This window comes from Cnephaeus nilssonii (assembly GCF_951640355.1).
Source record: "Cnephaeus nilssonii genome assembly, chromosome: 11".
Classification (NCBI taxonomy): Eukaryota; Metazoa; Chordata; class Mammalia; order Chiroptera; family Vespertilionidae; genus Cnephaeus; species Cnephaeus nilssonii.
Window position 1 is genome coordinate 13,417,274 of NC_137082.1, and position 17,445 is coordinate 13,434,718.

At 43.6% G+C, this 17,445-nt stretch overlaps 1 pseudogene across 1 annotated transcript; it reads left to right on the forward strand.

Annotated features, from left to right (window-relative positions):
* The first annotated feature begins 12,735 nt into the window (after window positions 1–12,735).
* On the forward strand, window positions 12,736–13,650 carry LOC307107437 (casein kinase II subunit alpha'-like; annotated as a pseudogene). The gene has a single exon. The product of its transcript is annotated as a casein kinase II subunit alpha'-like (transcript).
* The last annotated feature ends 3,795 nt before the right edge of the window (window positions 13,651–17,445 follow it).

Sequence of the window (17,445 nt, forward strand, 5' to 3'; positions counted from 1 at the left end):
CACAACATTTTCCATAAATGATGGAGCCAGCCATCCTGTGCCTATTAAATGGGAGTCTTTCTCCTTACCCTTCTTTTATCCCCGAGGGTCATGAATATCTGCTAGCAATTTAGGGATTATGGAGCAGCAAGTAAATATCTGAGATGCCAACAATACTGGCCATCCAACTCCAAGCATTCATGCCTGTGTCTAGACCAATCTAGAAGCAGAAGAAAGCTTGGAACTCAGGGATTGATGGAATTGGGGGTTAATGGTGAGGTAAAATGAATTTATTTGGTGCTTACACCATATTAAATCTAGCTCATGCAATATGATGGACAAACAAGGAGGTGGGCAATACTAACAAATAGAAGTCAAGTCGTGGAGAACTGAGGTGGTGAGAGTGGTGGCACCATTTTGGTGGAGAGGTTTAAGGACACCCCCAAGGAAGATTCTGTACAGACACTGAGTGAAGAAGGCAGAGGGTAAGGGCCACTGAAGAAGGCTGGAATATTTGTGTTTGAGAAGAAGCTGGAAGGCTGAATTCTCAGCTCTCTCTCTGAGACCACAGCAGAGGAGAGGGGGAGAGTAGCAACTAGTGGGGTTAGCCATGCAGCCAGAGTCCAATTCACAAAGCACCTTCTGGACAAGGTATACTGGTCCTTACTGTAGCAGTGATGGGAAGCCATTGGGGGTCAGGGGCCAAAGAGTTCAGTCTCCTAAATCAATGAAAATCTCAAACTTTGGCTTTCTTCAAATAAAGATCAAGTTTATTAGCACTTTACGATGCTCATTGAAAATCTAGGATGAAATATTTTTTTACATTGTCAACCATTGGTTGTTAGCACCAATTCAATGCCAACAGGAATCCCTAATTTGGAGTGAAGGGAAGATGGAAATTTTATTCACTGCAAAATAACTCAATTGTGATGATACAGCATGGCTATATAAATATTAAAGCTGTGGAAGAGCTCAATTGTGTTACAGCACAGATGTGAGGCAGCCCTAGAGACAGGCATTCCTGGGGCCAGGCCCCTATCTGTCTGGACAGCTCTGCTCTGCGCCTCCCTGGTCTTCTCTGCTCTGCTCCACGCTAGTTTGCTTTGCACTGTGCTGGTCTGCTCTGCTCAGCTCAGCTCAGCTCAGTCTACTCTGGCTCGAGCTGTTCTACTCCACTCTGCTCTGGTGAGCCATCTTTGGTGTTTCGGATCAGCTGGGGGATCACAGTCTTCCGTCTTCCATGAAAATGGAAAGTGTCAGAGGGGAGCTGGCTTATATAGACTGGATGGGGGAAGCCCAAGTTCTATATCCAGGAACTCCGCTATGAGGGCTGGCTCAGGTGGCTTGAACACAGTGCAGGCCGGCAGTTCAGTGCAAGCTTCTCCCAGAAGTGCAGTTTTCAAGAGAGGCCCTTGTGTAGAAATGGCTGCTAAGCTTTTCTTTTTCTTTTTTCTTTCTTTTTTTAATTTGAGACCAGTTAGCCATAGGAGCCCTTTTTAGTAGGTGTCTTTCCCTCCCCCCAACCCCCACCCCAGGATCCATATTCCCCTCTTTCAATCACAGCCTGTCTGCAGACATCGTTGATGATGGATCAGGTCAGTGTTGGGGCCAGGTTTGCAATGGGCAAGCTTACAGGTGTATGCTGAAATGCCAATCTGCCGATTCCAGATGGAGCGTATTCTTTTCTAGGGATCATGACATCTGTGATGAGTCTCAAATGATCCCCTTGTCAGAGACTTGCTGAGTGGTGAGCAAAACAAGGAAACTAACTTGGGTTCTGGGAAAACCCCACTGAAGAGAACACTTCCTGGGACCGGCTCTGTTCTCTCACGGACAGGGCTGCAAGGACTCTGACACCTTTATTTTGTTGTTATTCATTCCCTTTGTTCTTTAATTTTGCTCTAACTAATCTAGTTGAGTCTTCTTTCTCTAAATTATAAATTGCAATTTTGAGTGGTGTGCTGTGTACCAGACACTGCTTTAAGAATTTTGCACGTATTTGCTCGCTTACCCTTATGACAACCCTGGTGGCAGATACTATTACTCGACATTTTACAGACAAGGAAACTAAGGCCCAGAGGGTATAAGCAACCAGCCTGAGGAAGTGCTGACTGACTCAGTCTGACTCTGAACCCTCAGTCTGACTCTGAACCCTAGCCCACTTCATGACTTAGCCTCTCCTAAATGCAGCATGGAAGACAGGGTGTTTGTTTTATTTTTTAAATAATCAGACTTATGGGGCAACTGACTGCCCTTATTTAGCACTAGAGGCCCGATGCACGAAATTCGTGCAAGGGGCTCAGCTCTCGCAGCCCCAGCTTTGTCCGGAAGGTCATTCAGCTGTTCGGTCTAATTAGCATATTATGCTTTTATTTTTATAGATTATTTAGTATCCTCAGGTCCAAACTTCAATCCAGTTGTGGTTTTTTTTTTAATAACTTCCTCTCAGCGCTCAGTGGCCTATCTCCCAGACCCTGGACAGCCACAGCCTTTGAGCCTCAGCCACACCATCCATTAGCAGTGATTTCTCAGTGACCTAAATGGTAGTACATGACTTTCCTACCCACTAAATTTAAGCCCTTGAGAGCCTTCATATTTCTTTATCCCACAATGCCCAGTCCAGGCAGAATAGGCAGTTGGCACGTCAGATATGCATACTGCCTGACTAGCTAATGGATAATCTGTAGCTTTAACCCGTTTCTACCAGTTTCCAAAAGCATCAGCCATGGAAGGGATGCCTGCAGAAAGCCTGGGGAGCAGCTGACTCCATTTGTTGGCACCTTCCGAGAATAGTACTTTGTGCTCTGCAAACTTTGGAGGTCACTGGAATTTATTTGATTAGTTTTACTTTCAAGTTACCTCACAGCCTTTAGAGACCATTTTCCCCACTGGAAACCAATTGCTTGCAGTCACACCTGCCCAAATAGATTGACCCAATCCTGTAACCTCCGGCAGCACTTCATTCACACCAACACTCAGGTGTGAGCAGGAGCTCTGTCTCCATGCCGTTTTTCCAATAAGTTAATTGGTGCCAAATATCTTTTCATAACCAATAAATTCTGCAGGGCTGAGAAAGGCAAATAAGTCTTGCTTCCCTGCACTGAGGCCCACTAATGAACAACACAGAATCACATTTTAATTATTTGTATCCAGAAGCCTGCCTTACTGCTTAATATCTCCCTTTGGCATATATATAAACAACAACACAACTATGGGTTTTCCCACCTGAATCAAAGGCAGAGCCAAGCATTTGCAGGAATTGGGGTCTTGTGTATACTTCATGTGGTTATCTTTGGCTTCAGTATGTGCATTCCTCTCCCTGGACAAAATATTTAAAAGATTAATTGACTGTCAGATGTTAATGGAGAGAAAGGAAAAGCTGATGACTGACATCTCACTGCTGCTTCCTCATCCTTTGAATTCCAGCCCTGCAGCTGTGGCCAGTAGCAGGAAAGACACAGGACATGGATCCAGTGATTTCTGCTCAAGATTGGCATTTAGCCCTTAAGCTGGGTGACCTTGAGCCTCATGGGACCTTATTTTCCATCCATTTCAATACGTTTAAATGGAAGACAAGAAATACAGAATGTAAATCTCATGTCTAAATACAAATAGGTTAATCAGCATAAGTGATCAAATAAGAAATGGTAGCTAACTTATTTTGCCAAATGCCACAATAAATCTTCTGTAGATTAAATCATTAAATTTTAAAATTAAAAAATATTTTATAAAATCAGAATAATATATTAATGCCCCCTGGGGAAGAAAAGTAATGGTTTTATTGTTATAGTGATAGAATTAGCTACAAAAGAAAAGATCACAATAATGACTACACAATTTTGAAACTTTAATAAAATGAAAATCAGCAGTGTGATGATAAAGTGTGTTATAAATATAACAGGTAAAGCTTAAAATCTGAAATATACCAAGCTTTAATTTTTCCCCCCTCAGACTTGCTCTTCTTCCACTTTGGTCAAACACAGCATTGAATTTACTGCCTTTTTCACCCCTTCAGTCCCCTCCCCAGTTCTGGACCTCCTCTAGATCAGCAGCAACCAAGTCTCTGTTCTGAATGCTCACAGTTTAGACAGGTTTCCGACCACTCCTGGTCCTGGAGCTCAGAGGGAGGAACCACAGCTCATTCTCAGTGCCTCATGGTTTTCCAGCGCCTTCCATCATGAATCCATCTACACACCGGGTTTCTGCATAAGTGCCCTGGGTGTGAATTATTGATGAGGCAGGGGGAACTACATATTATCACATGAAACTGACAACCAAACCATTACAATATACCTTTTCCCACCTCAGACAGGCCTTTGATGGCACTGGCTGTCCTTTTACTCACCTCCAATTTAGGACAAAAAGGGAATTCTACCCCTTCCTATTCAGCAAGTAGAATGGCAGCCTGCTTGCTTCTTAAAGATGCAGAATCTCAAGCCTCAATCAGACCTACTGAAAATGATTTTGCATTTTAGCAAGACCCCAGGTGACCTGATTGCACATTAAAGTTTTAGGAAAACTGGTCTAAAACTCATCGTCCTCATCTCTCAATAAAAGTGAGCCTGGATTGCCTGCTGGCATGGCTCAGTGGTTGAGCGTCCACCTATGAACCAGGAGGTCATGGTTCAATTCCCTGCAGGAGGCAGCCGATCAATGATTCTCATCATTGATGTTTCTGTCTCTCTCTCCTCCCTTCCTCTCTAAAATAAATAAAAATAAAAACATTTTAAAAAAGTGAGCCTGGATCTCATTTCACAGAGAATATTGGTGAAAAATATAGGGGTCCCTTTAAATTTCTTCAATTGCAAAGCCTTCTCTTTTGTTGCAAGATATATCCCAACACCCTCCTTATCTAAGGCTAACTATTCTGCCTGTGCTTCTGATTCTACTCTCTTTGAACAGCTTTAGAAAAATGATGCCATCTCTCATTCTCTCACTCTTTCATTATATGATCAATCTCAGCCTTTCTCCTGTATCTTTGCTCTCAACCTGAAAAGGGATTTAAACAACCTCATATTAAAATGGAGTTCTGCCAACATCTACTAGACAACAAGACACCAGCATTTCTTTTCTGATCTCCCTAATGGCTGGCTCTGAAAGAATAATCTACTCTTGTTCCTGTAAATTATTTAATTACCATTCATCCTAGGTTTGGGACTAAGGCCTGGGCCAAGATTCTTCTCTTAAAGATTTCTGGTGCTTTGCTAACTGCTTACTATAATGGCTCATTCTCACAAGCATGATCTTTAACCCAAGCTCTCCTTGAAAATGAGTTTCTTTTTTTTAAATGATTTTCTTTTTTTATTAAATTTATTGAGATGACATTGGTCAACATGATCATATAGGTTTTAGGTGTGGGTTTCTATATTATAAGATCTGTATATTGCTCAGTGTGCCTGCCACGCAAAGTTAAATCTTCTCTTGTCACCATATATTAGAACCCCCTTCTCCCCACTACCCGCCCCCCCCCGCTTTTTTTTTCAACCAGCACACTGCTGTTTGTGCTCATGGTTCCGTTTTATATCCCACATATGAGTGAAATCATATGGTTCTTAGCTTTTTCTGACTGACTTATTTCACTTAGCATAATGTTCTCAAGGTCCATCCATGTTGTTGCAAATGGCAGTATTTCATCCTTTCTTATGGCTGAGTAGTATTCCATCGTATATACGTACCACATCTTCTTTATCCAGTCCTCTATCTCAGGACACTTTGGTTGTTCCCATGTCTTGGCCACTATGAATAATGCTGAAGTGAACATAGAGGTGCAATTCCACCCCCCTGGTGGAGCCCTTACTTCTCTGATGTCTCTGATCACTCACTTGCTTTTGTCTTCCCCACCACTACATGAGTAGCAGGCAGGGGTCCTGGTTGGGATCCAAGTAAGTCCTGGCCTGAGTGAAAAGTTGATGAGCAGGAAAGTGTAGACTGGGGGAAAATAAAGAAAGGTAATCTGGGTGGGTATAAGATACAGTTCCTTAAGATAAAGATACCAACCCAAAGGAAGAGCAGAAAAAAGGTATAGGAAGTGTTTCCATAAGAATATTGGGTAAACAAGATATGTGTGGAAATGGCCACAGTTTTGGAAATAAGATTCTGTAGTTCTGCTAGCAGCATAAAAAATAGAAGCTTGTGGAGAGTGAACATCAACAAAAGAAAGACAAAGGGCTTTTTGTGGGTGCACATGAAACACCTTGTTGCCCTAGAAATACCTGGATTCCACAGTGAGCTGCTGGGCTCCGGAGCCCCAAATTCTGAGATATCACTGTTAGTGCAGACCCCTCAGGTGCTCCTACACAGTGAGCCTGGGGAAACCTGGGCGCTATAGGCACCCCCACCATCCTAACCTCAGCAGTCCATATATTCTTCTTAGGTGAACTTCTCAGGTGATCTCATCTTCTGCCATGGCTTCCCTAATTTATGACATGCTGGTGGTGGGGAATAAAGATGTCTGGCCATGCCTAGCTGTGAGCACCATCTCAAACACAGCAGGTCAGAAAGCTCTCCTCCAGTCTACTTACCTATGTTTTCCTAGCATCTCCTCTCATCAGCACTCATGTGTCTAATGGACTCATTTAGACCTGGTTTATTTTCAGTCACATTTCCTTACTGTATTTTTTTAGCCTTTATATTTGGACTTGTAAAATATTAACTGTTTTAATGGGAAAATACATGCAAAAGGTAAAAAAAGAAATTATAAAGAAAAATGCAATAAAAAACGAAATCTCCTAGCCTCCAAAAATCCCACTCCTCCTCCCACAGGAAGTCCCCAATACCCCTTTGCGGTGACCCCTTCCAAGGTGCTATTTCTGCAGATACACAGGCTCAGGCACAGGCTTAGTCCCCACTGCATGCCATTCCTCAGTCTACCTTGGAGATGGCTCCATATCAGCATAGATAGCTCTGCTTCCCTCTCTGTCACGAATGCACTGCATCCCAGCGTGTGGATGCTTGAAGATTTGTTTTCACTAGTCTTCTTTGATGGACTCATAAGTGTGTTTTCAATGTTAGGAACCAGTAACAATGTTGTCATAGTACCATGGCATATGCATTTTATAATTAAAAAGGTGTCACCATATCATTTTTCAAAGTCTCTGTGGGCACTTTATATTTTCCCTAACAATGAGCAAGTCTTTCTCCCAACAACACTACCAGCAAAAGTGGGTATTGATAATTTTGACAAAAGTGGCAAGTGATTTTTTTTTTTTACTGTCAGAAAATTTGCCTTTTTTTGATAATCAGCAAATTTGAACTTATTTTCATATATGCATTGCCCATTTGGATTTGTTTCCATTTGAATTATCTGTTTTTCTCCAATTTTTCCATGTTTTCTTTCTCTGGTCCATTTGAAAATTTTCACTTTATAAAATGGATATTAGCCCTTTTTTCAGTTGGTATTTTTATGGCATATTCCCCATACTTTAAAAAGCTTTATATAATAGCCTGGTAATGTTGCTTAGTGGTGGAGCATCGATCCATGAACGAGGAGGTCACAGTTTGATTCCTGGTCAGGGAACATGCCCAGGTTTTGGGCTCAACCCCCAGTAAGGGTCATGCAAGAGGCAGCCAATCAATGATTCTTATCATTGATGTTTCTATCTCTCTCCCTCTCCCTTCTTCTCTGAAATCAATAAAAATATATTTTTTAAAAGTTTCATATAACACACAACTGTCATTTCTTTTATATCTTCTATTTCATTGTGGTTAAAATGGCCTCTTTCACACATAGAATATGCATCTATGTTCCTAGATTTTCTCATAAGAATTTAATTACCATTCAAGCCTTTGATCAGACTAGATTTTAAGTTTTTATAACTGCTAACAGATCTCTAACTTTATTTTCTTCCAGAAGACTAACATTTATCACAGTGCCATACTAATATATAAAAACCCTGGGTCATAAGGACCAGTAAAGACTGAGGCTCAACCAACGGGAAGTCAGTCCTGCACTCAGCGCTGGGTTGCCATCCCAGCGCTGACTGCTTCTGCTGCTGGTGAGGTGCCCCAGCACTGACTGCTGAGGGGGCTGTGAATCAGGGCCAGAGAGAGGCCTGAAGAGAGAAGCAAGGACTGATCCATTGTCTCTGTGGCAGCTTTGGATCAACACTTGCTCTCTCTTTCTCTCAGTCCCGTCAGCAGCTGCGCCTCCATTTCTCTCCAGGTCTCCACTGGTGCTGCTGATCAGCCCCGCCTTTCTGATCAGGCCTTGTTGATAGGCCCAGAGATGCTGACTGGCATAGGAACTGACCAATCAGAACCAAATGTGGGTGCTGTGAAGAACCAATGGCTGCCTAGGAGGCGGAGCTTCTGATGCTGACTGGCATAGACACCGACCAATCAGAACCAAATCTGGGTGCTGTGGGGAGCCAATGGCTGTCTAAGAGGCAGAGCTTTTGATGCTGACTGGCATAGAAACTGACCAATCAGAACCAAATTGGCCAGCAGAGGAGGGTAGTTGGAGGTGAGATCAGGCCAGCAGGGGAGGCCAGTGGGGGCAACCAGGCCAGCAGGGGAGAGCAGTTAGGGGTGATCAGGCAGGCAGACAGAGGCAGTTAGGGGTGATCAGACAGGCAGGTGAGCAGTTAGGAGCCAGCGGTCCCAGATTGCTAGAGGGATGTCCCACAGGGATCGGGCCTAAACTGGCAGTTGGACATCCTCCAAGGGGTCCCCAATTGGAGAGGGTGCAGGCTGGGCTGAGGGAACCCCCCCCCCCTCCGTGTATGAATTTCATGCACCGGGCCTCTAGTTTATTAGTAATCTAATGTTTTCCTGCGGAATTGTGTTTTGTCCCATATTAAATCCTCATACACTGAGACTGATGTCTGGATTTTTCATAGGGTTCCTCTGCCCCACCATTGACATGATGATTGGTTATAACGGCTCTGAGGATCTAATAACTGGCAAAATATAACCACCCTCATAGTTATTTTAAAAAATATAAATATATACATTTTGCCATATAAATTTTACAGTCATTTATTTTATCCAATTCAAAGAAAATACCACACTGGAATATCAATTAGAATGATAGTGTTTGCACATTATTTAGGAGAGCATGTGATATTACTGTGACATTAAATCTTCTCATGTGTGTCTCTCCATTAGCTTCATTCTTATTTCACATATTATAATAAAAATTTGGATGTAAGTTCTACATCTTATATCAGTTATATAGGCTCTAGGTCTTTCTTATTAAACATATTTCTAACTAGTTTATACATTTGTCTTCATTGCAGGTAGAATACTTTTCCTATTTTATTTCTAATTATTTATTGATCCATCTAGAGCAGGCATGTTGTTTGAATACTGATGTCTGGTGTGTATCCATGTGGAGGAGAACTAATGGAGTCTGATTGGGGAGCTCTCCCCTCCAGGCCCTGACTTGAGACCCTGGGTGATGGCCACAGGGACTGCATAAGGAGTGGGTAGTAGAGAAGGCTTTTGTAGCACCTCTGAACTCTTGTATGTGAATGAGGCTAGGATAGTAGGTGTCCTAAGAGTTCCTAATCAGTATAAGGGGAAGGAGAAAAATGGTTGCCTCAGTATCCAGAAATGGAGAAACAGCTATTCTTTACACACAGAACAATCTTCACTTTGTTTCTTCATCTTGGGAACACGTATTCATTCAGGACTCAGCCCAGAGACCCCCCCTCTGTGAAAATACCCTGTCTCCCACAGGAAGTTTGTGCCTCTGTATCTTATGTGAACTTTGAAGTCACCTGTAAAGATTTATTGATCCCAGACTTAAGTCCTCCTTCATCTACAATGAGAGCTCTTATGGACATGGACTATGACTTGTTGGCCTGCATACCTTCAGTGCCAGTACAATGGCTGGCACACAGTAGAAGATTGATATATACTTAATTAAGTGATAGGAACAGAAGGTAAGAGCCAGCCCCTAAAAACGGGGTTCTGAGAAGAAGTTTTCAGAACGAATGCAGAATGGAATGCTGGGACCAGTTACAGCTTTGCATACCAATTTCAATACCCCTATCTCTCTGCCATGACTACATGACCTTTTCAACCCTAAATCCTCTTTCTACATCACACTCTTTCTGCATTTCCCACCTCAACCCCTCAAATAGAACCCATATCCCAAATGTTACCTACTCACTGTTTAAATTACAATACTATGCTCAGTTTCAAGAGCCACAACCTCCAAGTACATCTTCCTCACTGTTTTTTCTTTCTATGTGTATTTAATCTTCATTACTTAAACAACCTACCCCAGTCTTTAAGAACTGCCTGGTATTGCTAAGTGTCGGCTAGAAACTAGGAGGGAACCAGAAGTGGTAAGCAGGCTTTTGCTTCTGCCCTCAACACCCATGGACCCAGGATTCAGATGAGCTCCATACTGAGCTTCTATAATAATAAAAGGGTAATATGCTAATTAGACCAGACATCTTCTGGACGTCATTCCAGATGTCCTTCCTGACGAAGCCAGGGCTGGAGGGACGCCAGCCCAGGTCCCGGGTGCCTGCCGGTGTCCAGAGGAGGGAAGCTCAGGTCCCAGATGCCGGAGGGAAGCCAGTGCCGGCAGCCAGGGGAGGGAAAGCCTACTCTTGCACGAATTTTCATGCATCGGGCCTCTAGTACTTTATAAGACGGAAGGTTACAGCACAAAGAACACAGGAGTAGAAACAGAACCATTTAGTTTTCCAGATCTGACTCTACCACTACTTAGCTTTGTTGACCTGGAATAAAACACTTAGCCTCAGGCTTTAAAATAAGGATAATGGCCTAAAAGGGAGGAGATTAGAGTAGCTGCTTTCCAAAGTGAACTTTTCTAAAATAATCCCATGACCTTAGTTCTTCCAGGATAAGGACACTAGCTAAAGTGGGAGCACACCTTTGCCTGCAGGAATCCAGGAGCCATGCTGGGCTTCCCAGGTCCAGGCGAAAAGGGAGCCCTTTGCTCTGGGTTAGTATTTCTGCCTGGTTTGCTGACCTCAAAACGTAGGAGTCTGGATTTGGCCAGGATTTTCCCAGCATCCTGGGAAGCCACTAAGCCCTCAACAAACTGGGATGGTCCCAATGCTAGGATCAAACCTTTTTCCCTTTTTGTAGCAATCCTGCTCCTTGCCTGTCAGGACAGAGGCTTTTGTCAACATCAGACTTCCTGCTAATTTCTAGCTCTGCTGGTTGACACCTGTTGGTAGGGTGCTTCCTGTCTTTAACTTATTCCCATCTGGTCTATCACAGGACCAGACCTGTGCACTCTGCTAAACCACTCTTGGTTATCTGACCCCAAAGAATTTGTCTTTTCTTCTATGGAAAAAAAAAAAAAAGGGGGAGCGGGAGTTGCCATGCCAGAGGAATTGCCCTGCACATATTATGCCTCAAACCTTTGGAATGTTAAAACATGGCAAAATAACCGTTGGATCAGGCCTAAAGCAACATTGTGCCCCAAAGAACTGTTTGTGAAGATAACGAGAAAGTAGTTGTTAGGACTGCCGGACTGATGACTATTGGACTCAAAATTAAAAACATTACTTAGAATTAAATGACTGTGTGATGTGATCTGCACCGATAGAAGTGCCTTCCTTCTATTGAGGTAATTGTCCCCTTCTTCTTCCCATAAATACCCAGGCCTTCGTCTCCTCATCAAAACCATTCGGGCTTCTGCCAGACTCAGTGCATCCCAAATAGCTATTCTTTGCCACTCACTTTGCAAGTTCTGTTGCCTCTCACTTCAAAAGACTTTTTATTTTTAGGTTAACACTTTCCTGTGTGGCTCTACTGGTCTCTACGAGAATCCTGTCTACTCCCAAACAATAATATGTGATTGACATCTTGTGTGGGCTACATGTGGTGTGGTGACAAGGATACAACTGTCTCCATCACAGCCTCAACTCTGCTCCAGGTCAGCAAACTCACTCCGCAACGGGCCACAGAGCTCACAAGGCAGGCCCGGCAGGCCCAGCAGTGTATGTTTACAGAATAGGCAGCACCCTGCTTTTGTGCACTTGCTGTTGTAAAGCTAAAGGGTGAGAGACATCCAACCTAGTAAGATTAGCTTGGGCATCAGTGAAACCAATCAGTCAAGAAAGTGACTGCTGTGAGCAGGGACCTCAAACCACTCACAAGAGCTTCAGTTTAGTGCACAGTCCCATGGTGAGATATTAGATAGAGGAATGGTGCTGATTGGATTTAACTTTGGGAAGAAAGACCTATAGTTTTTGGACTTTGTGTAGGCTCGGGGTTAGGGTGGTATGTACCTGATTCACTCCAGAGTGACTTGCCACACACCCACTTGCATGGTCTTTCACAGCGACCTATGAATGCAGACCCAATAGGAACCCCAGAGAATTTCAGCTCCCATGGTTTGATTTGAATAGTAGCATTTGACTAAGTGCACATATTTGAAATAATCCAGAGGTTACATATAAAGTGAAGCATGGTGATGACTTAAAAAAAAAAAATGAATTCAGAAATAGAGCATCTCCTTTCCTGGCCAATAGGGGCTGCTGCCTGTGGCACTGCAGCACCCCCTCTTAGGGTGCCATGCAGCTTGAGGGCAGCCCAGCCCTCTGCCCCACTATGCCCCACCTCAGCCCACCTGCCCCCCAGCTCCTCCTCCTCCGCTGCTGCTCCAGGGCCCCAGCCTCCTAGTCACCGCCCTGGGTGCCCTGAGGCGCCCCCTGCCAGCCTTCCAGGGGCTGCAGGGCCCAGGGCGAAGCTGTGGTGAACGGCTTGAGGAGCCCTGTGTACTATAAGGCTCAAGTCCCAAACTGAGGTAATTTAGGTGATTAGCAAATGGTTAGAAAACTTGGTCCAGGGAAAGGATATGAAGTACTTGAGGTTATTAACATCACCAAAGAGTGGTTGTAAGAATTCTTAAGCCAGTGAAGACAAAGAAGATAAAAGGAGAGATTAACATTCTGGAGAACGTTCCTGTGGAATATCATTAAATTGATTGACACTGTGAAGTACTCTGTGTTAAGACACTGGCTTTGGTATTTGAATATATCAATACCAATAATATAGATTTTAAGCAACTTTACAGGATCTGGACAGACTGTGATATCTGGTTTTATATGGATGACGTACTTCAAGTTCAGAATTACTGACCAGCAAGGGAATTGTGCTTAGGAATGTGAAGCCTCCCAATGTCAGGACGGATGGATCACCAACAGGAAAAGCAGCGGCTGATACACTGGGGTCTGGCAGAGTTCTACCCTCTTGCTCAGGACTGCAATGTCCTTGTGGCCTCCAGGTCCTTCAAGGGACCAGAGTCTTGTGGACTATAAGATGCATGACTTTAGCTTGGATATGTGGAGTTTGGGCTATATGCTAGCAAGCATGATCTTTCAGAAAGAACCCTTCTTACACGGACAGGACTACTACCTACCACCATCTTGTTTGAATTGCCGAGGTTCTGGATACAGATGAGCTGTATGGCTATTTGAAGTAGTATCGCATATACCTAGATCTGCCCTTCAGTGATATTCATGGGAATGCTGGGAAAACTTTATGCATAGTGAGAACAGACACCTCATCAGCCCTGAGGCCCTAGATCTTCTGGACAAACTTCTGCAATACGACCATCAACAGAGACTGACTGCCAAAGAGTCCGTAGAGCACCCATACTTCCGCCGCACGGGGAAGGAGCCGTCCCAGCCCTGTGCAGGTAAGGCTGTGCTTGCCAGGGGTCTCACAGCAGCTGGGTGAAGACTAGAAAGTGATGAGCAATGTGGCATTGATGCTTGTCAGTAAACCAACCAACCAAATACAAATCTTTTAGGAAAACTACAGTGTGATCTGAAATTTTAGTCATATCTTCTAAACACAAAGAAGGGAAAGACCAAATAGTCTGTCAATAAAACAAACAAACAAACAAACAAACAAACTCTGGCAGCGAGCGTGATGATGCACACGGTTCAGGAATGGAGGGACCTTTCCCTTTGGAATGCATGAGAGATGAGAGACTAGACATTGTTGCACAGTTACCTGTATTGAACAGGAGACTGCTGTTGAATTAACCCTTTTGGTCAACAAGCTGTGGCTATCTGACTTCCTATCAATTCCCCTGCAGTCTGGGTTTCCTTGGGTGAGATTCGGGCTCAAGTTATAGCAACACATCAGCAGTCTGTACTGACACACCAGCCTCATTTACCAAAAGGAGATATTAAAACAGCGACAGTATTAAAAAACAAAAACAAAACAGAAGTGGAGCAGGTGCTGTGTAATATGCTGGACATTCCTGGTTCCCTGGCTGTAAGAGAAATGGGCTCTGGGAAGGCATCCTTTAAGGAGATGCTGAATTTTTATTTGAGGAATTAGCATGTCAGTGTGTAATGTTAAATGGCTTAATTTCCCCAGAGGGCTAAATGTGTTTCCTTACATCGTTGATGCTTATGAAGCTGTGCTAATTTAAAAGCTCTTGCCTGGATGTCAGGATGGAATAACAACTACTGCAATGAACGCTCAAAGAAGATTTTCTGCCCAGGCTGGCTCCACCGCAGCCCCAGTGTGTCACCTGCGGGCATGGTCATTCTGTGCCCCCTGGCCAACTCTGCTCCAGGTAGGAAACTCCATAGCAGCCTCTGACCACCTCCCATGACTGGTAGCGGACCTCATCCTTGTTCCTGTTGCTATGAAGATGCAAAGCTGAAAACTGCACACAGGCCAGGGGTCCCATACTGGGCCTAGCCACAGGCAGTTCCACCGCTTACCTCTACCCCTGCTGCATTCACACACTGTAGGCCACACCTGCTGTGGTATGTGTCTCCTCTTGGTCGTGGAGCTGTAACCAGAGGTGAGCATGTCACAACTTCTGCAGGACTGTGAGCTACAGTATTCTCTTGGGCCCTGTCCTACCTACAGAGGACCTCAGTGACTAGGGCTTGCTTTCCCAAGCCATCGGAAGCTAGACTCCATAACTGTTGCCTGTGGTCCTCTAAGAGCTGGCCATTTGCCTCCCACCACATGGATTGCTTACCTGTCCAGTGACTTTCCTGTATCTACCCAGGGTGTTTCTGCAGGAGCTCCTAGAAACCAGCCCTTTGTCCTGCAATGGCATCAGGCCCAAGCTGGCTGTAACAGACACATCTGGTGCTGACTCACACCCCTGTGACTCAGGGGTGAATTTCAGGCTCAAGCTTTAGCCCAACTGTGGTGGGCAATTTCCTGTGTCCGGACAGCATTCTCCTCACACCCCTGCTTCCAGACTCTCATTTTTTTCTGGGTGTTTTTATCTGAAGCCATAGAACCTGTTCCGTGCAGGGAAGTTAGCCATCAGTCAACATAGGGTGCAAAGTGGCAGATAAATCCTCTAGCTTGCCATCTCTTGGAAGAGCACGTCTGTGAGGAATTCTGGAAGCTGAGCTCCAGTATGTGGTCAGGATCAGCAATCGCCTACCCTCTGGTGGCTTTTCCTCCTGGGTTACACTCTCCTGCTCCATCACCTCTGCTTCCTGGAGACTCTACACACATCTCAGGTCCTGCTTTAGGGGGTGGAGGCAAACTAAGTTAAGGGGTCACTACAGGTTTTCTACAGGATCATTCTGACCTAGAATCAGGCAGCGAGTCCCGCTTATACAGTGGCAAGGCTGCGGGAAGTCTGCCCTAGGTGTTACGGAAACTGCGTGTCTACCTGCAAGTGATTCGGTCAGTCAGTGAGGAAACAAGCCCAGATGCAGTGGAAGGTGGAAGCCACGGGGGAGGCTGAGGGCCCTGGGTGTCCAGGTCCGGGCTTCTGCCATGAGAGACCAGGTGCTCCACTTCCTCCCTGTGGGTTAGTTTACCGGCTCCTTGGCACACGACAGTGAGGAAAGCCAGGATCCCAGCAGTCATCTCCCTTAGGCACTGCCCACTGCTCTCCACTTCTCAGATCAGTCTTATCAACTGCCAGAGCTGGTGGGGATGCCCAAGGCACCCAGGGCCTCAGCACTGACTAAGGCTTGCCACCTCCTCATCCCTGTGTGTCCTGTCCTGTCTGGTTTCATTCTCTTCTCCTCGTCCTTGTAGTTCTGTCTCTGAGACTTCTGAGGAATCACAAAGACCAGTAGAGGTTTATGAATATAATCCAGTTTTTAATAAGCCAAGACTCATATAAAACAAAAATTAATATTCTTGACTTTGGCTTTTGTAAAGACTTGATTTCTGCTTCTTCCCATTTCTCATGTCCTCATCCACATTGTTTATCAAGTGTGTTTTATGAAGACTGTGTGTAACTTTGAACTTCCCTCTGCTGAACTCAGGGAGTCCTGGTTTAGTTTTTGAACCCTCTTGGTCACTGTACATTGGCCAAGGCCTCCCTGCCCTGGGTTATTTCTCTTCCTCCTCTGTCTTCATGCCCTTCTCATTCTCTTCAATCAACGGAATGAAATCCAATGAGTCTGAGCTCTACTCTTTTATAATAATCATCTATTCTGTGTACATATAGGTATATATGTGCAGTAAAGAACAGAAGCATAAGGTCAGAGAGGTAATTAGTATAAGAAGAAATTTTCAACTTCATAAATTTGAACTCCCTTAGCTTTTTATAAGAGGCAATAGACCCAAACAATTTAAGTGCTACAACTGGTGATTTTGTTTTCTTCTAGGATTTGTATGGTTTAAAGTCCAACATTTAAGTCTTAAACACATTTTTTAGTTTAGTCTTGTGATTAGTATAAAAGTTGGTCTAGTTTTATTTTTTGCACATATCTGTTTAATTTTCCCAACACTATTTATTGAATAAACTATCTTTAGCCCATTGGATGTTTTTGCCTTCTTTACCAAATATTAATTGACTATAAAGGTGTGGGTTTATTTCTAGGCTTTTCTATTCTGTTCCATTGATCTATATTTCTGTTTTTATGTCAGTACCATGGTGTTTTGATTGCTATGGCCTTGTAGTATGGTTTGCTATTAGATAGCGTGATTCCTCCAACTTTGTTCTTCTTCATCAAGATCACTGTTGCTATTTGGGGTCTTTTATGGTTCCATATAAATTTGTAGAATATTTGTTCTAGTTTTGTGAAATACACCATTTGTATCTTGATAGGAATTGGATTGAATCTGTAGATTGCTTTGGGTAGTATGGACATTTTATTGATGTAAAATCTTCCTACCCATGGACACGGCATATGCTTCCATTTATTTGTACCCTCTTCAATATCTTTCTTCAGTGTCATATAATTTTCCAAGTACAGATCTTTTACATTCTTGGTTAAATTTATCCTAAGGTGCTTTATTCTTTTTGAAGTAATTGTAAATGGGATCGTTTTCTTAGTTTCCCTTCAAATAGTTCATTGTTGGTATATAAAAATACAACTGATTTCTGGATATTTATTTTGTATCCTGCTACTTAGCTGGATTTGTTTATCAATTCTAATAGTCTAAATTTTAAATGACCCATACTCTGTCCCAGCCATTTTCACTCTGGAAATTTAATCTGTAGGTCATTTAAATGCAAAGATGCACATGCAAAAATGACTTGGTAAGAATAAATCTGGATGTAAGAAAATATTCATTAATAGG